This window comes from Phoenix dactylifera, chromosome 13 (genome assembly GCF_051530095.1).
Source record: "Phoenix dactylifera cultivar Ajwa chromosome 13, Ajwa_hap1_PhDact_Kaust_v1.1, whole genome shotgun sequence".
In the NCBI taxonomy this organism is placed as follows: Eukaryota; Viridiplantae; Streptophyta; class Magnoliopsida; order Arecales; family Arecaceae; genus Phoenix; species Phoenix dactylifera.
The window spans coordinates 18347681-18372503 of record NC_143202.1 but is presented as its reverse complement, the minus strand read 5'-3'; the positions used below and the strand labels follow the sequence as shown (position 1 = coordinate 18372503).

The window sequence follows — 24823 nt, the reverse complement described above, 5'->3', positions numbered from 1 at the left end:
CTAAGAGTATGTAAGTGAAAGATCAATCGCTGAACCCAAGCCTGTGGCGCCTGTTTAAGACCATAAAAAAATGTTGTAGCTTGCAAATATAAGTAGGATGGTCCGAGTCAGTGAAACCAGAGGCTTGTTTCATATAAATATCCTCAGTGAGATGTCCATAGAGGAAGGCATTTTCAACATCCAATTATCAAATGGTCCAACCTTCGAAAATTGCAAGAGAAAGAATAATGCGAATTGTGACAAACTTGATAATTGGGCTAAACGTCATCATAATCAGCACCATTTTTTTGATTGAAGCCCTTAGCAACTAGGTGGGCCTTGTAGTGCTCGATGGAACCATCGGATTGTCTTTTGATTTTGAACACCTATTTGCAACCAATAACATATTGTCAAGGAGAGGGTAGAACCAAAAGCCAGATACCATTAGAGGATAAAACATTGTACTCATCTACCATCGCTTCACGCCATTGAGGGTCATAGTTGAGCTTGAGTAAAGCAAGTGGGCTCGGAAGGGTGATGTTCCATGAGCATGCCATCCTTGGAGCATGTGACCATATGTTGGCCACTAATGTGAGAAGTCACCGGTTTAGGAGTAACAAGTTCAGCTATGGCTATAGAACATTGGTCACATATCATGGTTGGGTCATTGTCATATGTTTGTAAGGAAGTGGGCTGAGTTTGAGGACTTAGGGTTGGAGATACGGGTAGATTGATGTGATTGTTGTTAACTAATCATTGGGCTTGAGTGCAAGTTATGGTAAAAAAGAGGCATTAGGAGGGCTACTGATTGGTTCATGATTGTCACTAAAAGAGTTTTGTGCAAAAGAAAATATTGTCTCATCAAAGATAACATCACGAGATATAAAAATATGCCCAAAAGAAGGATGATAGCACTGGTGCCCATGAAAACCTGTAGGATAACCAAGAAAAACACATGGAATAGAATGATATTCTAATTTATTATTATTATAAGAATGAAGATGGAAAAACATAAGGTGCCAAAAATATGAAGAAAATTATAACCATGCTTTTTATTAAATAATTTTTTCTAAGGTGAAGTAAAATGGAGTGCATGTGTAGTTAAACGATTAATCAAAAAATTAGCCATTTCAAAGGCTGTATCCCAAAATTTAGAAGAAAGATTAGATTAGCAAGGAGAGCAAAGCACACTTCTACAATATTGCAGAGTTTGCGCTTCACAACCACATTTTATTAGAAGATGTGGGGGCATGAGAAGCGATGACCAATTCTATGATCATTCAGTTCTTGTTGAAACGGTTGTGATTGAAACTCACGAGCATAATTAGTTTGGAGAAATTTAATTTTACATTGTAAAATAGTTTCAACATGCAACTAAGAAATATGGAAAACATGATAAATATTAGAATGATTTTTCAATGGATAATACCAAGAGAAGGCCCCCAAAATGCGATATAACAGGAAAAGGATCCCAAATATCAATATATGCAAGTTCAAGAGGAGAAGATCTAGAATGAGTGTGTGTAAAGGGTAAAGAGTGACTCTAACTTAATTGATATGCAGAGCAAATTGAAACTTTATTAATGTTGTGAAAATTCAGACATGGGTTAGTAAGAATTCTAGAAATAAGGGGCATATAAGCATAGCCAAGATATTGATGCCAAATAAATTAAGAAACACTAGTTCAAACAGCATATGCAACAAAATTCTTCTTGGTGATACTCTCAGATGAGAGACACTAAACTCCATCCTTAAGCATGCCCTTGAGGAGGGTTTGAGCGGAGGTCAGGTCCTTTTCTTGCTCCAAGACCAAGTCCTGTAGCCCTCATGTCAAATAGATGACAGAATTGTAAACAATCATTGAATGATTTAAGCTGAGGAACATAGAGGTCTCTCCCACCATATTTTGATATACCTCTTTCACAGTGTTGAAATCACCCGCCACTAACCAGGGGCCTTGTACAACTTGACTGATTCTCATGAGCTCCCTCCACAATTCCTTCCTGACAGATGCACTATTAGATCCATACACCACAGAAAGATTCACATCCATCCCAATTGTTGGCTAAAAAAACAAGTTAATATCTCTTCGGATTCCAGGACTTTAGATACATTCCAGATATGGGGATCCCAAAGCAGCCAAACTCTACCTCTCGGGCTGCTACTATAATTGAAAAGATAGCTACAATCCTTCCAGAATTTCTTAGCAACCCTACAACACTTGTTTTCCTTGACTTTTGTTTCAACAAAACCCACCAAGTCCACTTTCTGAGATCTGATAAGAGATCTTATTACCCTCTGTCTACTTCTTTTATTCATTCCACGGACATTCCAGATAACGCACTTCATTGAGAATCCGGAAGGTTGGTAGAATTACTCCCCTTTCTACCAAGGGACTCCATCATGGCTCTTGTCCGAATGCTTTCAGTTTTGCTTCAGGTCTTACCTTTCTTCTTGCTTTCCTCACCACTCCTCTTTTTATCTTGCTGCAGGAGGTTCTCCCATTCTTCATTAGGCAAAGCAATCTCGGTTGGTAGATCTTCATGTCCCCCTGAATCTTCAACAAAGATCCTATCAGCCGAAGCCTTTACTGAACTGCTCACCGGAACTACTTTACCTTTATAAACAAAGCAGGAGTTTCAAAAAACGTTCAAAGGTTGGATTGCCTTCTGCTGGGTACTCTCTCTTGAATAAGGAGAGATCTTCCAACTCGGCAATTCAAAGAGAGAGATTGATTGAATTGATGCCAACGAACGAGCCGAGAAAGGAGAGGAAAAGAATGATTTTCCATGGGCCTTACCTTTTGGGCTAAACTAAAGGTGGGGTAGGAAGAAAAGAGACTAAAGAGCTGGTGGCCGGATTGCGCCACCTTTCCCCTGGGGCATCCTAATGTCAACGTACGTCACTTTAGCTATTAGCTGTTGTGCACTGGGAAAAAATGCAAGGAAAGAGAATCAGCTAGAAGATCGAGGCTGCACTAATTGAGGGAAGAGTTCTGTCTTTCACCAAAGAGCTCTGTTAGAAAGGAGTAACGAGAGAAGTTGGGTGGAGCATGAGATTAAGATAGTTGTGGCTTTGGTTCTTAGATAAGAGCCAGGGCTTTTAAGTAGATATTGTCATAGGCAAAATGTTCAGTAGCCCTAATGAAATTTTTGACTTTGTAGTTCAAATTGCGCGGAGGACTGCTTCAACTTACAAAAGAGCTCTTCCTCAAACAAGAGCCCATTCGAGCTTGTCACAGGCCAGCAACCCCTTACGCCCCACACAGTTGTTGCTGGATATCAAGGAAGTAGTCCAAGTGCTTAGCAATTCAGAAAGGTCTCATCCTGATCTCGCAAAGGATCAGCAATAGCTGTGTGTACTCGAGGACCATTAGGGAAAGAAAAGCACTTTTCCCTTAGATCTATTTACTTCGTCGAAAAGAGGGCAAAATTCTCTGAATCTTTCTTTGTTATTTTCGTTAGGTTCAAGTCTGGCGGGAATAATATTCTACACAAACATGGTTAGGGTAAAACTCAAAATAATAGAAATTATCATGTATGAATTGAGATATACATAAAAGATTTTGGTGATTTGAGGGATATATAAAATATTATTAAGTTGGAAAAGATGAGTAGAAGTGTGTAAAAAAGAGTGATCAATGATTTTTATAACTAATTCTGAACTATCTTTTATGGTAAACTGGTCAGGACCGTTGTAGTCGAAGCTAAGATAAAGGTTGGACAAATCTGGAGTCATATGATGAGAGAAACATATATCTATGTTCCATGTTGGATCATTCATGGCATCAATATTTGCTTGTAGAGAAGCAACTTCTGCTTGATAAGATTGATCGAATCGATGGTAACACTTTGGCCGTGTGCCATTCTTTGCGGCAAACTTGACATTATACTTTATTTTGAGTTTGGCCATTAGTAGTATTTGGAAGTCTTAAGTCACGACCCTTCTGGTAGTATGACCCACATGGAGAAAAAGGTAGATGCTCCATCATTAGAGAAATTACGCACTCGCTGTTGGGCACGCTGTGGTAGATTTCATTGGTTGCCTTTTTGCATATAATTTCTAATGGGTGGAATTCCACTCATAGTTGAATAAATTTTGAAGGTTTGGAATCTCAGTCGGATATCATGTTGGAAAAGAATACCATATAGTTCTTCAAAACTAGCAGCAATTCCTATGGTAAGGAGTGTAGAGACAAGATGTTCATACTCTGGACCAAGGTCGAGCAAGATTTGATAGCGTAAATCAGCAGGTGATACCGATCTATTAAATGCATCTCGCACTAGGAGGTTTGATATCCTTTTTGCCTCTTGCAGATGATCCTCCATCAAGAGCAAGCGCTTGTTAAGAGCATGAAAATCCGTCATAAGAGTTGATGTAGGAGTAGCAGGGGTCGACTCTTTGCTTTCAAGAGTCGACTCATGTGTAGCAGGGGTCGACTCTTTGCTTTCAAGAGTCGACTCATGTGTAACGGGGGTCGACTCATTGCTTTCAAGAGTCGACTCATGTGTTTAGTGAGTCATTTTTTAATCCTAGCAGTATGACAGAGTTGGCTTTGAATTAATTCTGGAAACAATATATGGTTAATCAGCTAGCATTCCATATACCATTGGAAAGCTCTACTCCTCTTTAGCAAAAAAAAAAAAAAGCTCTACTCCTGTAGTTTCCAACGCACTTGATCTCGTGCCATTTGAAGATCCCTAGAGAAAGTTATGGCATTTTTACTATTGCACGTCTGGACTAGCAGCGCCCAGCGAAGTGCATTTAAGTTGGTCTTTTTCCAGCATATAGTTTTATTTTTCTAAGTGTCTTTTGGTATTTCTAAATATTGGAACTTGTAACTAGACTCCCATCAATGTATTTTAGCACTGTTTTTTCTTACCTATGCTTGGAGGGATGTTCCAAGATAGCATATAAAGCTGGTACATGAATAAAATGAGAAGAACAGTTGTTATTTTCAAAATTCCTTTCCAGCAAGCCTTTCTTGCTTTTGTGAGCTGAGTGGCATCCTCCTCCCAATCAAGCATGTGGCTTGGTCGCATCGAGTGGCATCTGCGATTAGTAGCGCCGAGTGGCCTCCACTACCCCTGGTTAAGTGGCATCCCAGGATTATCTTTTCCTTGGTTGAATTCTTTTGGTTTGGCCAAGACTTGCAGGTTTCAGCATGCATCAAATTGGTATCAGAGCAGATTTTCCTGCTATGGTGTCCTTTATCTCAAAATTGTTCGATCTTCTTCATATCTTCGGGTCCTCTACAATGCCTCCACGGCGTCAAAGGAATCCTCTATGACGTCAAAGGGATACGGAGTGTGATGAAGTGCAAGCTGAACTTATTGCATTATGAGAATCGAATCAAGCACTGACAGACATGGTAAATAAACTCTATCAGCGGATTCAAGCTTCATCCACTCGAAGCCATAGAAGTCAAGAAAGTGAACACAATGTCTTCTTCAACAACCACAGCCAAAATGACCGTTCTTCTTCTTTCAGTTCTGTTCCAGAACCAGGTGTTGCTGATCAATGGTTCATAGAACGCTTGACCCGTGCTTTGGAGAATACTGATCGAAGCATCCAAGTTCAAGTGCAAGACTTTGATGCAAACTTGATGTTGATGGCTATTGTGACTGGATGGCATCTTTAGAAGCTTTTTTTGATTGGAAATTTCTTACAGATGAAAGAAAAGTGCAGTTTGTGGCTACGAAGCTAAAGGGTCATGCTCTAATCTGGTGGCAACAATATTAGCGTAGCAGAAATCGAAGAGGAATCCCAAGACTCAATACCTGGGCTGAGATGAAATTGAAGCTTGATGAGAAATTTCTTCCCTTGGATTATTCTCAAACTCTCTACCAAAAATTTCATCAGTTGCATCAGCATTTGGAGCAATCTGTTGGTGATTATACAGAGCAATTCTACAAGCTTATAAGTCGTGTGAACTTACAAGAATCTGATGATCAATTGGTGGCCAGATATGTGAGTGGACTGAAATATAACCTCAAAGGTAAGCTGATGATGTATTCGCTTCATTCTCTGGAGGAAGCATATCAAAAGGCATTGAAGGCAGAAGAGAAAATAAAATGAAGTTCATACCGAAAGGGTGAAAGCTCAAAAGGGATGAAAGAGAAGGGTAAGAAGTTGGCTCCTACCTCTGAAAAATAAACCCAACATCAGGGTGGAGGGAGTAAGGAGAGTCAGAAGTTTCATTCAACTTCCTACAAATATTTTCGGTGTGGGGAATCTGGGCATAGGTCCTATGAATGTCCAAAGAAGAAAGCTGAATTACATTTTATAGAAGAAGAAGATGAAGAGCCAATTTATGATGAAGAACTAGAGGCTGATCTTAATGAAGAATATTGTGAAGGTGATTGTGATGCGGAAAGTCCTGTAATTCGGTAAGTGCTGACTGTTCAAGAGACTGATAGATGGCTGAGGCATAACATTTTTCAAACCTATTGTCTTTTTTATGGAAAGAAGTGCATCCTGATGATTGATTCGGAAAGTTGTGAGAACATAGTGTCAAAAGTAGTGAATAGATCCCTGGGAAACTTACTGAGAAGCTTAGTGAGAGAGCATCTAAAGAAGTGGGAATTTGTTGTTCCTCAAGCTGAATTTGCTTATAATAAGTTCAGCCGGTCGATCAACGAAGAAGCCTCTATTCGAAGTTGTTTATGGAAGAAATCCAAGTCATGTTCTTGATCTCTTGCCACTACCAAATCAAACAAGAGTGAGTATGGAAGCTGAAGAGTTTGTTGAGCACATAAAGGAGGTCCATAAACAAGTTCGACATCAGCTACAGCAATCTACTCAAATGTATAAGTCACAAGCTGATGTTCATCGAAGGAAGTTAGAATTCAAGAAAGAAGATTTGGTCATGGTATATTTGAGGAAGGAAAGATTTCCTACAGGTACTTATAATAAGCTAAAACAGAGAAAGTTTGGACCTTGTCGGATTCTGAAGAAGTTGGATCCAAATGCCTACCGAATTGAATTGCCTGAAGGATTTTCAATCAGTCCTACCTTCAACATATGTGATCTTTATCCTTATTATGGAGATGATGAGAAGATTGTGTTTCAACTAAAAGACTTCGAGTGCCGCCTCTCTAATCCTCCGCGTGAGTCTGTTGATGTTCTGGATGTACATTCTATCACGACTCGGCATGGCACTTATACACAATACTTGGTCCATTGGCAAGGAAAGCCACATTCTAAGGATGCATGGATTTCAAGTGAGGAGCTCAAGAAACTGGATCATCTGCTTTGGGAAGAGCTGAATTCCAACTTGAAGGCGTGTTCTTTTCAAGCTGGGGAGAATGATGCAGGAGTAGCAGGGGTCAACTCTTTGCTTTCAAGAGTCGACTCATGTGTAGTAAGGGTTGACTCTTTATTTTCAAGAGTTAACTCATGTGTAACGGGGGTCGACTCATTGCTTTCAAGAGTCGACTCATGTGTTTAGTGAGTCATCCTTTGATCCTGACAGCATGATAGAGTTGGCTTTGAATTAATTCTGAGAATAATATATGGTTAATCAGCTAGCATTCCATATACCATTGGAAAGCTCTACTCCTCTAGTTTCCAACGCACTTGATCTCGTGCTATTTGAAGATCCCTAGAGAAAGTTATAGTATTTTTACTACTGCACGTCTGGACTAGCAACGCCCAGCAAAGTGCATTTAAGTTGGTCTTTTTCCAGCACATAGTTTCATTTTTCTAAGTGCCTTTTGGTATTTCTAAATATTGGAACTTGTAACTAGACTCCCATCAATGTGTTTTAGCACTGTTTTGTCTTACCTATGTTTGGAGGGATGTTCCAAGATAGCATATAAAGCTGCTACATGAATGAAATGAGAAGAAGAGTTGTTATTTTTCAGAATTTCTTTCCAGCAAGCCTTTCTTGCTTTTGTGAGCTGAGTGGCATCGTCCTTCCAATCAAGCGTGTGGCTTGGTCGTATCGAGTGGCATCTGCGATTAGTAGCATCGAGTGCCATCCGCTATCCCTGGTTGAGTGGCATCCCAGGATTATCTTTTCATTGGTTGAATTCTTTTGGTTTGGCCAAGACTTGCAGGTTTCAGCCTGCATCAAGAGTATTCTAACATGCTTCACTCTGGATGGCATAAAGCCATTCGAGAGCAAGCCAAACATCTCATGCATGTGGCAACCCAACGATATAAACCATTTGTGGAGTGATTGATTAAAACCCCATTTGATTTTGATGAGCTCAAAGCATTTGAGTATATCTTGTGATTACTAATGAATTCAATTGAGTGTTTCAGTGAAAATCCTGTCCAAGTGTCTCTAGATTTGGTTCATAGTATTTTGGATAAGTTAAGAAGTCTGCTGAACCAAAGTCTGAGACTCGAGTCGACTCCCGAGTATCACGAGTCGACTCCAAGCGTATCAAGTTCACTGGCACGAGCTCGAGTCGACTCCAGACTAGTACGAGTCGACTCCGACTGAGAACAGAAAGAAGAACAGAAAGCCTCATCTCAGAACCTTCAACGAGTCGACTCCTGAAGTGCGCGAGTCGACTCTAATGGTCAACGAGTCGACTCCAGGGTAGTAAGAGTCGACTCCAAGAGGTACACAAAGAAAAGTCAGAGAGCAGTTTTCGAGTCTGAGATTCGAGTCGACTCCAGTGGAACGCGAGTCGACTCCGATGGTTGGCAAGTCGACTCCAGAGAAAGCAAGAGTCGACTCTCAGCGGTACACAAAGAAAAGGTCAGAGAGCATTTTATGGACTCTGAGATTCGAGTCGACTCCCGCAATACGCGAGTCGACTCCGAGACTGTGCGACCAATGACAGACAGAAAACCATATTACTGCCTCTGAGATTCGAGTCGACTCCCAGACAGCTCGAGTCGACTCCAAGACAAGCTTCACGTCAAAAGGCAGAAGACCAACTTTCGGAAACTGAGAGCCGAGTCGACTCCAAGGAAGTTCGAGTCGACTCCAAGACTGGATGAGCCAAAAGACAGAGAATCGGGAGTTCGGGCTCTGAGATTCGAGTCGACTCCAAGGACAGTCGAGTCGACTCGAGTGGACAAAATTCAAAATTGGATCCACGGACTTCTGTGGATGAGGCGACTCCAAAATTGCCAGGTCAGCTCCAGAAGTTGGCGAGTCGACTCCGGGGCAAGACGAGTCGACTCCCAGTCATGACGGCAACTTTAATTCAAATTTGGAACAGTTGCCGAGTCGACTCCGGAAAAGCTTGAGTCGACTCCCGCTACAGCCGAGTCGACTCCTGATCGCGCGAGTCGACTCCAACCCACCAACGGTCATATTGTCAGGCTGCGCAGAGTGTGCAAGACGGGCAGAAAAAGCAGTGTAACGGCTAGTTTCCGTGGGGGTTGGCTTAAATAGCCACAGAAGACTGTAGCAAGGCAGAGAACAACCATTCCACTCCAAGCATTCAAGCTTTCAAGCTCTGCAACGTGCTCTTCAACGAAAAAGGGGAAGATCAGCATTTACTGCAACCAACTACATCTTCCCAGCAATTAAAGCCTCCTCCTCCTGCATTCAAGTCGACTACTCATTCGAGAGGAGACCGGAGTTCAAGAAGCCATTCCTCTACTTCAGCTTAAAAGCGTTTGAGGGCTTCTAAACTCCTCTTTTGATTATATTGTTTTACATCTGCTTTTGAGAAGCTTATTTTCCTTTCTTTCTATAACTTGTATTTACTTGGTTCAATCGGGGGATTGAATCAAGGGGACTAAGATTGGTTGGTGAGCCAAGTTAAAAACCAACGTGTGTAAGGGTTTGATTGTGAGCCCGGGAAAACAATCGGGGTTGGTTCTAGTCGGTGAGCCTGGAAAAACTGACCGAGTTCGTTGTGAGCTCGTAAAACAACAAGTTTGGTTGTGAGCTTGCAAAACAACCGGCTGTAATCCAAGGGGGTTATAGTGAATTCCCAAGAGAGACTTGGGGAGTGGACGTAGGAGCAAGGGGTAGCTCCGAACCACTATAAAACTCTGTGTTTGCATTGGATTGTCTCTCTTCTTCTTCCCCTCACATCACTCACAGCACTTAGCATTAATTAAATAACTTGCAATAATTTTTAATTAATCAACCACATCGTTTTAATTATCTAAATTATTTTAAAACCCAATTCACCCCCCCCCCCTCTTGGGTTGTCTATCTGGGCAACACCATCATCACATTGGATATGATGTTGAGAAGCCACGCCAGAGTAATTTGATCATGAAGCCATGACTCATAGGCCAAATTAGAAATTAGCTTCTCTATTCTTCCATGATATGAAATTGTAACAATCATTGGAGGTGGAGGCGAGGTTGTGCCATCTACAAAATTCCATAGTCGGTTGGCTATTAAGGGAGGTTGAATACGTGCCTTCCAAATAATAAAATTATCTTGGTTAAGTTAAACAATATCTTGGATAAGTTAAACAATAATTGAAGGCAGAGTGGTAAGTGTAGGCATGGAGTTTGAGGAGGATGCCATGGAGATAGCTAAGGTTGAAGGCTTTGGTACCATGTGGGAAGAAGAATACATGGAAAAGAAAATATTGTGAAAAATTTTTCCTACTTGCTCTCATTAGGTAATCATGTATATTTATAGTTGAGAATATACAAAAGATTGTAACTAGGATGATACGAAGATAGAAGAAATAATAAATGGATCTTTAGGATCAATCCTAAATTTATGCTATTTGAAATTCAAAACTCAAAATAGAAAAGTCAATTTAAAATTCAAAATTCAAAATTTCTTGAATCAAGGATGCTTGATATGTAGCTTGATAGGGCTGAGATGAAGATTCTACCGATGAGTGGGTAATTAAATGGTATAACGGAGAAAGTAGGATGAGCATAACATATGGAGACTTGATATAGGGCTGAGATGAAGATTCTGCCAATAGGTGGGTAATTGAATGGTATAACGTAGGAAGTAGGATGAGCATGACATATGGAGACTAAGAGATGGAACAACGAATGAGCTAGAAGATGCAACCAATGAACCTCTAGTGGTGGATGACGTAGTATAACAGATTTTCATCTTTTCCTTTCCAAAACAAGCTGGCAATGACTTCTACATGTGGTAGGACCCAATAAATAGCAAAGTGTAAAGTTAATTCTGGAGATAGTTTAACTCAAAATAAGCTAGTGTTCACCCAATATTTACTGAAAACTATAAAGAATGCTATGAAAGTTAAAAAATCATCGAAGCATGTGAGGTGGAATCTAATAGTAGGAAATTAATGTTTTTAATAGTATCAGAAATATTGCAAGAGTTAGAAGTCATATAATTTAAGCACGTGCTGATGAAATGTAATGGAGGAACGCCTATCAAAATGGGACAACTTATTACTACAATAGAGTGTCATGTACTCTAGAAGCTCATGAATGGTTAGATTTTGGATTTAGAAATCAGATGGGCTATGTGATACTTGAATTTGCTGTGGTGTGCAACTATGTCATGCAAGATACCTAAATTAAAAAGCAGGAAGCGAGGTTCAAGAATGGTAGTGCAATTGCAATTGTATTATTTTTGTCTTAGAACAAATGAATTACTTTTGAGGTTTATACAAATTATTTTTAAAAGAAAATTTGACCATTTGAATAGATTTTCCCCTTGTGGATTGTCATTAATTTCTTTTATTAAATAAAGCAAGTACATTGTTAGAACATGATTTCCTCAATCATCTTCTTTAGTTGTAGAATTGCGATCTGTTGCCCAAGGTGACAAGTCAAGAGGGGGGGTGAATTGGTTTCTCTAAATTTTTACTATTTTAATTGAGTCAATTGATGAGTGAGTGAAGTTAAGACAATATACAATGCAAACACACAAGAAGTATAGTGATTCGGTGCTCTTCTAAGCACCTACGTCCACTCCCCAAGCGACCCTTTGGAAATTTACTATAATTCCGCGGATTACAGTTGGATTGTTTTCCGGGCTCACAATCCAAAAACCTTTACACTTTGGTTTTTCGGGATCACCAAAAACCTACGTTGGTTTTACGGGCTCACCAACGAACCTTCACAATTAGTTTTACGGGTTCACCAATAAACCTACACCGTTGGTTTTACGGGCTCACCAACAAACCTTTACAAGGTGATTAAAAAGAAGAAGAAAGTTGAAACTCCTAGATGAGCAAATATAATAATTATAAGCTACAAAGAAGAGTTTAGAATATAGTTATCGTTTGATGAGACTTCTCTCTTCTTTGTCAAGATTGCTTCACTCTTCAAAGGTTGATGGATCTCTTAATGTTGCTTAGAATCTGCTTTTCCACTTCCTTTTGACTCTTGAGTGAAGCATTTGGATGAAGAAGATTAGAGCACTTGTCTTTCTTGTGTAATCTTTGATATTTTTGCAAAAGAATTTATTCTTTGATGAATAGTGTCACTTTAAATAGTTTTTCTCATCCATTGGACACCCTCCATTGGTTAGATTTCAAAAACTAGCCGTTACTTACTGTTGGGAGGACAAAAAGTACTTCTGCAGAACTAGCCATTATGCTTTTGCCCGTGCTAGCCGTTATGCTTTTGCCCGTGCTGGGGTCGACCCAAACTTTTCTGGGATCGACTCAAACCACTGTTCATCAGACTTGGGATCGACTCAACTTTCACTAGGGTCGACTCATGCTACATTGGGGTCGGCCCTCTCAGAAAATACAGAACCTTATATTTCAGCCATTTTTCACTGGGGTCGACTCAACTCTTTTTGGGTCGATTCAAGGTACAGTGGGGTCGACTCAAGTTTCATTGGGGTCGACCCTCTCAGGGATTCTAGAGATCCAGTTTTGAATGACACAACCTTGGGGTCGAGTCATGTTCAGTTGGGGTCGAGTCAAGGTGGGGTCGACTCAAGTTACATTGGGGTCGACCCTCACAAAGATTTCAGAGACTTGTTTTCTTGAGGCTTGAAGATGGGGTCGACTCAAGCAAGCTTGGGGTCGACTCAACTACTGTTCATTCGTGCCATTTTTGCAGAAGTGTGCCTGATGGTTCCATGATGTGCCGGGGTCGACTCCATCAATCTTGGGATCGACTCATTTCACACTTTGCTGCAACTTAAGGTTAGATTTATCCGTATAATCAATGAAATATACTTCAAGCAATTTTGAATATATGCTATGATATTGCTACATACTCTTAATAATGAAAATTACTAATATCTCCTTAAGAGTACGTTTCACTTGAAACTTTGCCGAATTAGAATTTAGAATTCATTATCTCTTTTCTATCGCAAATTTTATCTCATTATTAATCATTGAAATACATCTTGATCTCATTCTTTTAATGTACCGAGAGTGTCGAACTCAGTAATGATGTATCAAATTAACCTGCAGTATTTAATTAGATATTCCCTTAATGATTGTGTTAATCATCAAAATACCACTATCATCCTCATGATCTTAGAAAATGGTACTATTATGTATTCATAAACTAAAGGAATACGAAGGAGCCATACTTAGAGGGGCATATTTTGGATAGTAGTTGAACATGATTGTTCTTTCACCATCTATATGAAAGCTTGAAAAGAATTGTGTTGGGTTGAATGCATAATAAGATTGTGTTTGGAAATGTAATAAGAGGGAGTAAAAGCCATTTAACTTAGTTATTCAATCCCCTTTCAACCAAACACTCATTGGAATACTTTGCTTAAACTACTTTTCAAAAGGGTAAAATGGGTATTTATGATAAGTTGGTACACAACTTTTTACCTTCTAAACCTATTTACCCCACTAAATCCAGAAATAAATTACCCCAGTATGTAGGGCAGAATAATTTATTTCAGAGTAAAAAGGAGTAAGTTAACTCATTTACTCCGAGTTAACATATTCTGCTTCCAAACATATTATGAAAGTGGTTGGAAGAATTAGAGTTAGTAGATATGCAAATATAAGATGGCGGCATTTGGGAGCAAGGGGGATAGCAATAATTCTTTGGAGTCAAACTACTAAAGGAGCAATTTTGGATCTTGAATGCACACTAATTGCGCATTAAAGCAAATCTCCTAAATGCACAAAAAGAAATAGCTTGGGTCGTGCATAGTGTGACTTGATTTAGGCCTTTCCCAAATTCCCACTCATTAAATTTTCATCTTTGCAGTTCCCTCTTAAGTACTATAGAGATTAAAATGAAGTTAGAAGAGCCTTCCTGCTTATTCACTTTTCATCTTTTTTTGCTTGGCCAAATAGGGTGGGTTGGGCGCCTTAAAGACTTCAAGCAAGCATTTCTAGCCAAGTGAGGATTGAGATCAATTGATGGCATTTGATTCTCCTTGGGGTCCATAAATCATGAGAGTCTGCTACAATAGAACAAGAGTGATGCTTTTCTGGGCAAAAGACAATCCAAAGCTTCTCCAATATGGTAAGGCATCTTGGGAAGTCTTGACCCATTCTGGATTTGTAGCAATTTTGATATGAGTAATGGTAAGTGTTACGGGGGAACTTAGCCACCATGCCCCACATGACCGGCACGCGCGCCCAGGAAGACTACGGCAACCCCTTGATCCAGCAATCCGACCCCGAGTCGGACATCTTCGGCTCCGCAGCCCGACCCCGAGTCGGCAGCCCCTTGATCCAGCAATCCGACCCCGAGTCGGACATCTTCGGCTCCGCAGCCCGACCCCGAGTCGGCTGCCCCTTGATCCAGCAATCCGACCCCGAGTCGGACATCTTCGTCTCCGCAGCCCGACCCCGAGTCGGACATCTCTCGACAACGACAGGCTATTCCCCAGAGGCACGCCGCAGCCTCCTGCTCCACTACTCCCTGCAACGGTTGTATCTGGCGCTGCTCCACGATCCCCTGTAACAGCCGTACAAGGCGGAGCTCCACTACGCCCTGTCATGGCCGTACCCAGCGCTGCCCCACGACGCCCTGTAACGGCCGTGTCAGTGGCAGCTCCATCGTGCCCCACGATGACGAACCCCCTGAAAGACCCCCCAGCCTGGTATATATGCGGCTGGGGGGAGGAGGGGGGGTAAGCGAGAACTTCCAGAGCATTCTCTTACTTGCTACTATTATCTCTCCTTCTCCTCCAATCTCCTCTGACTTGATCGTCGGAGGGCCCCCACTGCCCCAGTGGTGGTGCGAGGCTTGCTTGCAGGTTTCCCGGTGGAAGGTGGAGCGCAATCAACACCAACCAAGGCAACTCAAATGGAACCCCGTTCACACCGCTGTGCCAATCGTTCTCGGTTTGGACCACCAGCAACAGTTGGCGCTAGAGGAAGGGACGAATCTCAGAGCGATCGTAATGGCACGGCGAGGTGGTCGTGGAGCTTCCAATGCCTCCGGTCGCAGGGCCTCTCGCGCCTCCGGCCGGGAGGCCGCTGCGTCTCCAACACATTCTCAGCAACACTCCACCGCTCCACCTCCCATTCAGATGGTCGAAGCCGCTCAGTTCGACCAGTTAGCCCAGCAGGTTCGCACCCTCGCGGAGGCAGTGCAGAACCTGCAGGGTGTGATGTCTCGGGCGCCGCAGCGGGCCCAGGAGCCGCTGCTCCCTGAGCGCTCACCTGTCCTCCTCAACCCGCGCTCCTTCCTCTCCCATGGGGAGGAGCGCCGGCGCGAGGAAGATTCTCGAGCACGGTCCATTCTGCCGGGACCTTCCCATCGGAGCTGCGCGGGGTACGAGAGGCGGGCCCGGGCGCGTTTCCAGACCCCCCAGTCCTCAAGGAACCCGCGCTCCAGTCGGTCCCTCTCTCGGTGCTCCTTGTCTCCCACCCATCGGTCGTGCTCCCTGGACCGGCGGGTGGACGATCTCCACCGACAACTCCAAGGTCCGACCGAAGCTTTTCAGAATCGGAGATCTGGTGCTAAGGCGAGCTAAAGCATCTCAACCTGCGGAAGGTGGGAAGCTAGCGCCAAATTGGGAAGGCCCGTATAGGGTTCGCTGGGTAAACCGACCTGGCTCCTACCAGTTGGAGGCCCTAGATGGTCGAGAAATTCCAAGAAGCTGGAATTCCGCTAACCTGCGGATGTATTACCAGTAGAACGACAATGCCAGAAAGACAGTTCAAAAATGTATAACACTTTTCATTTCAATAATTTCTGGTTACAATGGCGTGCTCGTGTGATTACAAGGAATTTCCAGAGGGGAATTAGGGTGTAAAGAAAGTAAAGAAGAGGTGGAGACTCCGAGGAGCTGAAGATCTGGGATCCCGAAACCTCCATCCGAAGCGGCTGCAATCCCACCGGAAGTGGGTGCTTCCAACCGGAGGCGCCATCGACGTCTCACGAAAAAGACGAAGAGCCAGCGCGGATGAAGAAGAAGTGGACGAAGGAGAAGTCCACACTGCTCCTACCCAGAGGCGCCATCCACGCCTCACGAAAAAGACGAGGAGCCGCCGCAGAAGAAGCTCCCGCTGCCTCCAGGGGAACGCCACCTCCAGGGGATATTCCGGTCCTCCCCAGTGTTAGGGGAGAGAAGGAATACAAGGGAGAAAAGCATATGGAGGCGCGGTCCCGGATCAAGCGTCTGGCGCGGAGCTCAATCGGGAGGCTGAACTTCAAGGAGGGGAGACGTGATCCCGGATGAAACGCCTAGAGCGGAGTTCCGCCGGGGAGAACCTCCTTGTTGATCCCAGATGAAACGGCTAGTTGGCGGAAGTTGCGAAGGGCGCGCCTCCCGTTCCTTCGGTAGGGGTCTCTCAACCATGCGCCGGAGAGGAGGCCCACGATCCATGGCAACCTGAACAGCTCCGGCTTGGCAGGCTCCATTGCACCTGCACCAATATTTATAGCCAAACTGCAGCCCCCCGGTCGTTCCGATGCGGGTGGCTCCAATAAATGCGGGCGCATTGAATCCGGAGCCGATACGGCTCTCGAGGCGTATCTTCCCGCGATTTCCTAAGCGTTATTCTCCTTAATCGCATTCTTTGTGCAGGACACTCCGGGTGGCCTGTACCCCTAGGTCCACATATCTCCGCTCGCGCCCAGGCCGCATCCGCCTCGAAGAACGCGCGTATCGCGGCCGCTTAACTGACACTCCTCGCAAGCAGCAACTGGTGTTCCCCAGGCGACGCTTGGAGAGGAGGAGAAACACGATCGCAGCTGGCCACGGAGAAATCCCGTCGGGCGGCAAGCGACAGGCGCACGACCAGCGAGCGGAATTTTCCGAGGCTCGGCCCTTGGATGCCAGGCTAACCCGATGATCATCCCGGGAGCAGACTAGCCTGAAGCCCCGACCGGTCGCCTCGGCTTGCGCCAGCCTTGGCCGACCAACGAGCGGAATTTCCCGAGGCTCGGCCCTCGGATGCCAGGCTAACCCGATGATCATCCCGGGAGCAGACTAGCCTGAAGCTCCGACCGGTCGCCTCGGCTTGCGCCAGCCTTGGCCGACCAACGAGCGGAATTTTCCGAGGCTCGGCCCTCGGATGCCAGGCTAACCCGATGATCATCCCGGGAGCAGACTAGCCTGAAGCCCCGACCGGTCGCCTCGGCTTGCGCCAGCCTTGGCCAACCAACGAGCGGAATCTCCCGAGGCTCGGCCCTCGGATGCCAGGCTAACCCGATGGTCATCCCGGGAGCAGACTAGCCTGAAGCCCCGACCGGTCGCCTCGGCTTGCGCCAGCCTTGGCCGACCAACGAGCGGAATCTCCCGAGGCTCGGCCCTCGGATGCCAGGCTAACCCGATGATCATCCCGGGAGCAGACTAGCCTGAAGCCCCGACCGGTCGCCTCGGCTTGCGCCAGCCTTGGCCGACCAACGAGCGGAATCTCCCGAGGCTCGGCCCTCGGATGCCAGGCTAACCCGATGATCATCCCGGGAGCAGACTAGCCTGAAGCCCCGACCGGTCGCCTCGGCTTGCGCCAGCCTTGGCCGACCAACGAGCGGAATTTTCCGAGGCTCGGCCCTCGGATGCCAGGCTACCCCGATGATCATCCCGGGAGCAGACTAGCCTGAAGCCCCGACCGGTCGCCTCGGCTTGCGCCAGTCTTGGCCGACCAACGAGCGGAATTTTCTGAGGCCTGACAACCCTCAGATGCCAGGCTAACCCGATGATCATCCCGGGAGCAGACTAGCCTGAAGCCCCGACCGGTCGCCTCGGCTTGCGCCAGCCTTGGCCGACCAACGAGCAGAATTTCCCGAGGCTCGGCCCTCGGATGCCAGGCTAACCCGATGATCATCCCGGGAGTAGACTAGCCTGAAGCCCCGACCGGTCGCCTCGGCTTGCGCCAGCCTTGGCCGACCAACGAGCGGAATCTCCCGAGGCTCGGCCCTCGGATGCCAGGCTAACCCGATGATCATCCCGGGAGCAGACTAGCCTGAAGCCCCGACCGGTCGCCTCGGCTTGCGCCAGCCTTGGCCGACCAACGAGCGGAATCTCCCGAGGCTCGGCCCTCGGATGCCAGGCTAACCCGATGATCATCCCGGGAGCAGACTAGCCTGAAGCCCCGACCGGTCGCCTCGGCTTGCGCCAGCCTTGGCCGACCAACGAGCGGAATCTCCCGAGGCTTGGCCCTCGGATGCCAGGCTAACCCGATGATCATCCCGGGAGCAGACTAGCCTGAAGCCCCGACCGGTCGCCTCGGCTTGCGCCAGCCTTGGCCGACCAACGAGCGGAATTTCCCGAGGTTCGGCCCTCGGATGCCAGGCTAACCCGATGATCATCCCGGGAGCAGACTAGCCTGAAGCCCCGACCGGTCGCCTCGGCTTGCGCCAGCCTTGGCCGACCAACGAGCGGAATTTTCCGAGGCTCGGTCCTCGGATGCCAGGCTACCCCGATGATCATCCCGGGAGCAGACTAGCCTGAAGCCCCGACCGGTCGCCTCGGCTTGCGCCAGCCTTGGCCGACCAACGAGCGGAATTTCCTGAGGCCTGACAACCCTCAGATGCCAGGCTAACCCGATGATCATCCCAGGAGCAGACTAGCCTGAAGCCCCGACCGGTCGCCTCGGCTTGCGCCAGCCTTGGCCGACCAACGAGCGGAATCTCCCGAGGTTCGGCCCTCGGATGCCAGGCTAACCCGATGGTCATCCCGGGAGCAGACTAGCCTGAAGCCCCGACCGGTCGCCTCGGCTTGCGCCAGCCTTGGCCGACCAACGAGCGGAATCTCCCGAGGCTCGGCCCTCGGATGCCAGGCTAACCCGATGATCATCCCGGGAGCAGACTAGCCTGAAGCCCCGACCGGTCGCCTCGGCTTGCGCCAGCCTTGGCAGACCAACGAGCGGAATCTCCCGAGGCTTGGCCCTCGGATGCCAGGCTAACCCGATGATCATCCCGGGAGCAAACTAGCCTGAAGCCCCGACCGGTCGCCTCGGCTTGCGCCAGCCTTGGCCGACCAACGAGCGGAATTTCCTGAGGCCTAACCCTCGGATGCCTGGCTTAGCGCCGGAAGAAGTTCCTGAGGCCTAACCCTCGGATGCCTGGCCTAGCGCCGGAAGAAGTTCCTGAGGCCTAACCGTCGGATGCCTGGCCTAGCGCCGGAAGAATTCCCTGAGGCCTAACCCTCGGATGCCTGGCCTAGCGCCAGAAGAATTTCCTGAGGCCTAACCCTCGGATGCCTGGCTTAGCGCCGGAAGAAGTTCCTGAGGCCTAACCCTCGGATGCCTGGCTTAGCGCCGGAAGAAGTTCCTGAGGCCTAACCCTCGGATGCCTGGCCTAGCGCCGGAAGAATTCCCTGAGGCCTAACCCTCGGATGCCTGGCCTAGCGCCGGAAGAATTTCCTGAGGCCTAACCCTCGGATGCCTGGCTTAGCGCCGGAAGAAGTTCCTGAGGCCTAACCCTCGGATGCCTGGCCTAGCGCCGGGAGAATTCCCTGAGGCCTAACCCTCGGATGCCTGGCCTAGCGCCGGAAGAATTTCCTGAGGCCTAACCCTCGGATGCCTGGCTTAGCGCCGGAAGAAGTTCCTGAGGCCTAACCCTCGGATGCCTGGCTTAGCGCCGGAAGAAGTTCCTGAGGCCTAACCCTCGGATGCCTGGCTTAGCGCCGGAAGAATTCCCTGAGGCCTAATCCTCAGATACCTGGCCTAGCGCCAGAAGAATTTCAAGAAGGTCAGCTTGGAGGAACCCCCGGGTCGGGAACGCCGGGCATGTCCGCAGGGGGTAGGGAGGCGGTTGGAGAATCAGCAGGCAATGACGCCTCGGTGACGCCAGAGGACGCCTGGCTGCCGAAGGGTCGCTCGCGCCCCAAAGGCGAATCGACGCCATTAAGGAAGGATGTCCGCCGAAATCCTCAGACTGCCAGGTCAGCAACAACCGCCATACGCCATAAAGAAGGCGGGGAGCTCGAAGCGCGCGCGCCTCTCCGAGGGATGGCGGCAATCTCGAAGCATCACTCCCTTCACCCGTTCCCCTTCTGGTTCCGGGCTCGGAAGTGGGGGGCTACTGTTACTGGGGAACTTAGCCACCATGCCCCACGTGACCGGCACGCGCGCCCAGGAAGACTACGGCAGCCCCTTGATCCAGCAATCCGACCCCGAGTCGGACATCTTCGGCTCCGCAGCCCGACCCCGAGTCGGCAGCCCCTTGATCCAGCAATCCGACCCCGAGTCGGACATCTTCGGCTCCGCAGCCCGACCCCGAGTCGGCTGCCCCTTGATCCAGCAATCCGACCCCGAGTCGGACATCTTCGTCTCCGCAGCCCGACCCCGAGTCGGACATCTCTCGACAACGACAGGCTATTCCCCAGAGGCACGCCGCAGCCTCCTGCTCCACTACTCCCTGCAACGGTTGTATCTGGCGCTGCTCCACGATCCCCTGTAACAGCCGTACAAGGCGGAGCTCCACTACGCCCTGTCATGGCTGTACCCAGCGCTGCCCCACGACGCCCTGTAACGGCCGTGTCAGTGGCAGCTCCATCGTGCCCCACGATGACGAACCCCCCTGAAAGACCCCCCAGCCTGGTATATATGCGGCTGGGGGAAGGAGGGGGGGGTAAGCGAGAACTTCCAGAGCATTCTCTTACTTGCTACTATTATCTCTCCTTCTCCTCCAATCTCCTCTGACTTGATCGTCGGAGGGCCCCCACTGCCCCAGTGGTGGTGCGAGGCTTGCTTGCAGGTTTTTCGGTGGAAGGTGGAGCGCAATCAACACCAACCAAGGCAACTCAAACGGAACCCCGTTCACACCGCTGTGCCAATCGTTCTCGGTTTGGACCACCAGCAACAGTAAGAATATCTGGTTTTAGTTTCTTAGATGGCTAACATCCAACATTTGGAATTTGAGAATCCTAATCTTGGCCATATTAGAGCTATTAGTGGAATTGTTTGCCATGACTCAGACCATGACTTTCCAAGGTCATTGCGTAATGGTGATGGGACTCGTTGAGAGTCCACTCCTTAAGATCTTTCTACAATTGTTTAAGCCATGGGGGTGGCTAAATCTTGTCATTAAATCTTGCAACTTCGAGAATGTAGAAGAGTACGATATTGGAGAAAGGTAAGATGTTCGTTTGTCTAGCTATCAACAATAAGCTACATGCCGGCAATATACTATGTCAAAAAGGATAGATGATCAGTTGAAATTGTGTAATTTGCATTTTAATTTTGGAATATAGGTATCACCTCTTTCTACTTTGTTCAACAACTAAAAATATATGGAACATGCTTGAACATCTTGAGCCGAGCCAACTGCTCTAAATCCCTATGGATGGCTTGGTGAAGGAAAAAAAATAAGAGGCAAATCCATCCAACATAGGTCAATCCCTTGGGCCAATTTGGAAGGAAAAGAATGTAGAATATAGCATGAGGAATAAACTAGGAACATGTAGCAATCAATACTTTTCTCTTTTGGAAACTCTAGTGACTTAATGTTGTATGGATGCTTTTACATTGGAACAAAGAAGATTAAAACTTGCTTAGTATGAGAGCTTAGGGTGAGGGTGGCCTCTAGCCCCTATTTATCTCTCTCTTTTTTTTCATTGCCTTATATCTTGCAAGTAAATTATCAGAGGAAAAAGAATGCAATGAGCTTGCCTACAACAAGATGATTTTTTTATTATCTTGATTTTTTGGTGCTTTGGGGTTTCCCAAACTTCTGCTAGATCAACATGATTGAGGCGTAAATGGTACATTCATAGTGTACATATATGTATTGCTCAAATCTTGACGATAGATTGATGTCAAATTGGTCAAATATTTTCAAATCAGCATAAACATCACTAAAATTTCAAGTCAACTGAGTTTATATCCATGCAATTTGGAATGGTTATTTTGAAATTTAGTTAAGAAAATTTAACACTAATACGCAAGCCAAGTAAGTTAATTTTGTTGCATAATGGTCCATTGTAAGCAAACAACAATATCCTGAATCGGGGCATGGAATTTATCAAATATTTTCTAATGGAGATCTATGCAAAAGAGCTAGGACTATGCATGGAAGTACATAGGGTCACCTAAAAGCTCAAGAAAGTGGGTTATAATTGACTTCCGAAGGCTCAAATAGGATAAAAATGTTTGTAGAATAATGATTAAAAGAGACAAAAGAAGCATTAAAAAGAAAAATTAATTGTATGGAAGAGTATGTCATTAGAGAGGTACATTGCGGGGAGAGAGAGGCTGAGATATCCTAATTTATCATTCCTTTAGATCCAAAGAGTATTGGGTGAAGAAGGTAAAAAGTCTAGAAAAGGATCCTTTTTTTCATATATAGAAATCAAGTAATCAACAACAGTTTCTGCTCTCAACAATTCTCCATATAACTTTTTTCCTTAGTTGTGTGGCTTTGTAAATTGCTTTATAAGACTACTTAATAGATTAGGAATCCCAAAGAAAATGGAGATAAAGTTGTGACAAGATAGAGTAAGAAATAGAGAAGAGAAAAGGTGTGCAATCTATTTGAATGAATTATTATAGAAGTTAGCCACCAATCAATGCCTCATTGGCCCTTTATGTTCAAATGATATGTCTTGAGCCCTTGGATACTTTTTAAAATTCCTTTAATTTTGATCCTTTAGTTCCATTTGTTTAGTATTTCTTGATTTATGGAGTTATACCTTACACATGTATAGTCACGTAAGTTATCATGTTATCAACATGTGATGACTCAAGTGGGAAACTAAAGAGCAGTGGAAATAAAAAATGGAGTTCCTTTTGCATGAAAATCTCTCCTTTCTAATTTATTTTTAAATAAAGACCTCTTATCCTCGTATTTGCAAATTTACCTTTATATTATTTTTTTAATTCCTTGGCACCCCATATCATTTAGTTCCACCTAATTGGGCTTAATTGCTAATTATGGTTAACTAGACCATCATTATGAAAAGAATGATGTTCTTATGGTGTATTAGTATTCCTAGCCACTTCCCATTTCTTTTCTCTTGAACTGTTCGTATCCTATCTATCTCACTATTGTTGCAGTGGTGATAAGATGTTTGTGATTTGCCTCTTCACTCTTTATCCCCATCGGGGGCTTTTGCGGATATCAAGTTCAGATTTTCTTGATCTAATACTCTACTATCTCAACTAGTCTATGGCCTAGACCTGGTGTGGAACAACTTCAGCGATTTACAGAATTCCTAATATCCAGAGCTGTATTTAGGCTGTCGATTACTACATTGGGCTGCTTCATTGGATTGCCAACCACTACTAGAGGACAGTTGGTTAGGGTATGCTATAAGGAGGCCTACTAAGTTTGTGCCCATCAAATTCTCTCAATGAGTCTATAAAGTCCTGGCAAAACATCAAGCCTCCTATAGCACCACAATTGTGAACATAGAGATATCAACGTTTTTTTTGAGAAAAAAAAACACCATAAATTTGAGCATCTTGTATGGTGGCCGCTTGCATTGGTTGGTGGTAGTGAATAACCTGTGTTTAGTGTTGATGGTGCCAATGTTCATAAATTCCTCCTAGCTTGAGGTAATGATGTTGCAACTAGCTTCCCCTTTTCTTCGCCATCTCTCATGCTCTACATTATTGTTGGGAAGTAAGAATAATCAAGGGAAAGATATTAGAAGTACAACCATATAAAAAAATATAATGATTATGTTGAGGGATAAAGAAAGGAGTTTCATTTTTGTGCTCAATTTTGTTTTGTTTCATTTCCAGAGTTGAAATAGATGGAGTTATAGGATACTTTTGATCAGTCAATTCCTGTGAGGTGGTGAGAAGCTTGGGTTTGTTTGTTTGACAAGGATTAGTAGCTGCAATTGAGATAATGGGATTGGACACTTGGGTAAAGTAGGAAGGAGTCTATGTAAAGGGTTAGGTCCTAATAAATGTCTTGCTTGGGTATTTTTGGTATTATAAAAAACGGATGATTCAGATATATAATTTTCAAGGTTTGTGGTTGTATAATAATGTTTTAAAGAATATTCCATGTAACCATGTGTTGATTTGGGGAGGCTCCGTGGACTTAGTGCAATAACATGCATGATGTTGATTTCCAAATATTAGAATTGGAGGTATTTATCTGCGAATAAAATAGTGAGGGGTTTATGCAGAAAATGCAAAAAGAAAAACTCATAATTCATAGTATACTCATCTAGATGACAATTCAAAGGAGGCATTTGGAAAGTGAACATTGCCCTGAACAAAAAATGGAAATTGATCTAATGGCTAAAATTGAAAGTGATCTCCATATTAACATAAAATAAATAATTCTAGACAGGATACATCAATAACCCAAACCTAGAATCTAGATTTTTGAAACATAGAAGATAAATGGAATGTGGGGAGCTAATTCAAAGATCTAAGATGCATCAATATGCCAGGGGATAAGCTCAAAATATTGGTCTCTAAATCCCATTTCTAGTTCCTTCTACTCCTTGGTAGGACACTAGCATGGATTTGATCCTTGGTCTCCATATGAAGGGGTTTGACGCAAAAAAAAAAAAATTCATACTGTGCAAGTTCCAAATATCTTCATGAAGATTTGCATGGAGTTCCATCCACCTTTGTATTAGACTAGGCGTCCGGTCCATTGGTCGTGGTAAAATTAA

General features: G+C 45.2%; 1 long non-coding RNA gene across 2 annotated transcripts in view; it reads left to right on the top strand.

Annotated features, from left to right (window-relative positions):
• The window catches only part of LOC120112207 (uncharacterized), a 41356-nt gene that overhangs the window by 5490 nt on the left and 11043 nt on the right, over positions 1–24823 (top strand). Inside the window, exon 2 of one of the 2 annotated variants that reach the window (XR_016398239.1) lies at positions 1–24823. This exon is cut by the window's left edge and continues 4266 nt beyond it. The exons of the other annotated variant lie outside the window; for it this stretch is intronic. This is a non-coding gene — a long non-coding RNA (uncharacterized LOC120112207). 2 annotated transcript variants of the gene reach the window in all.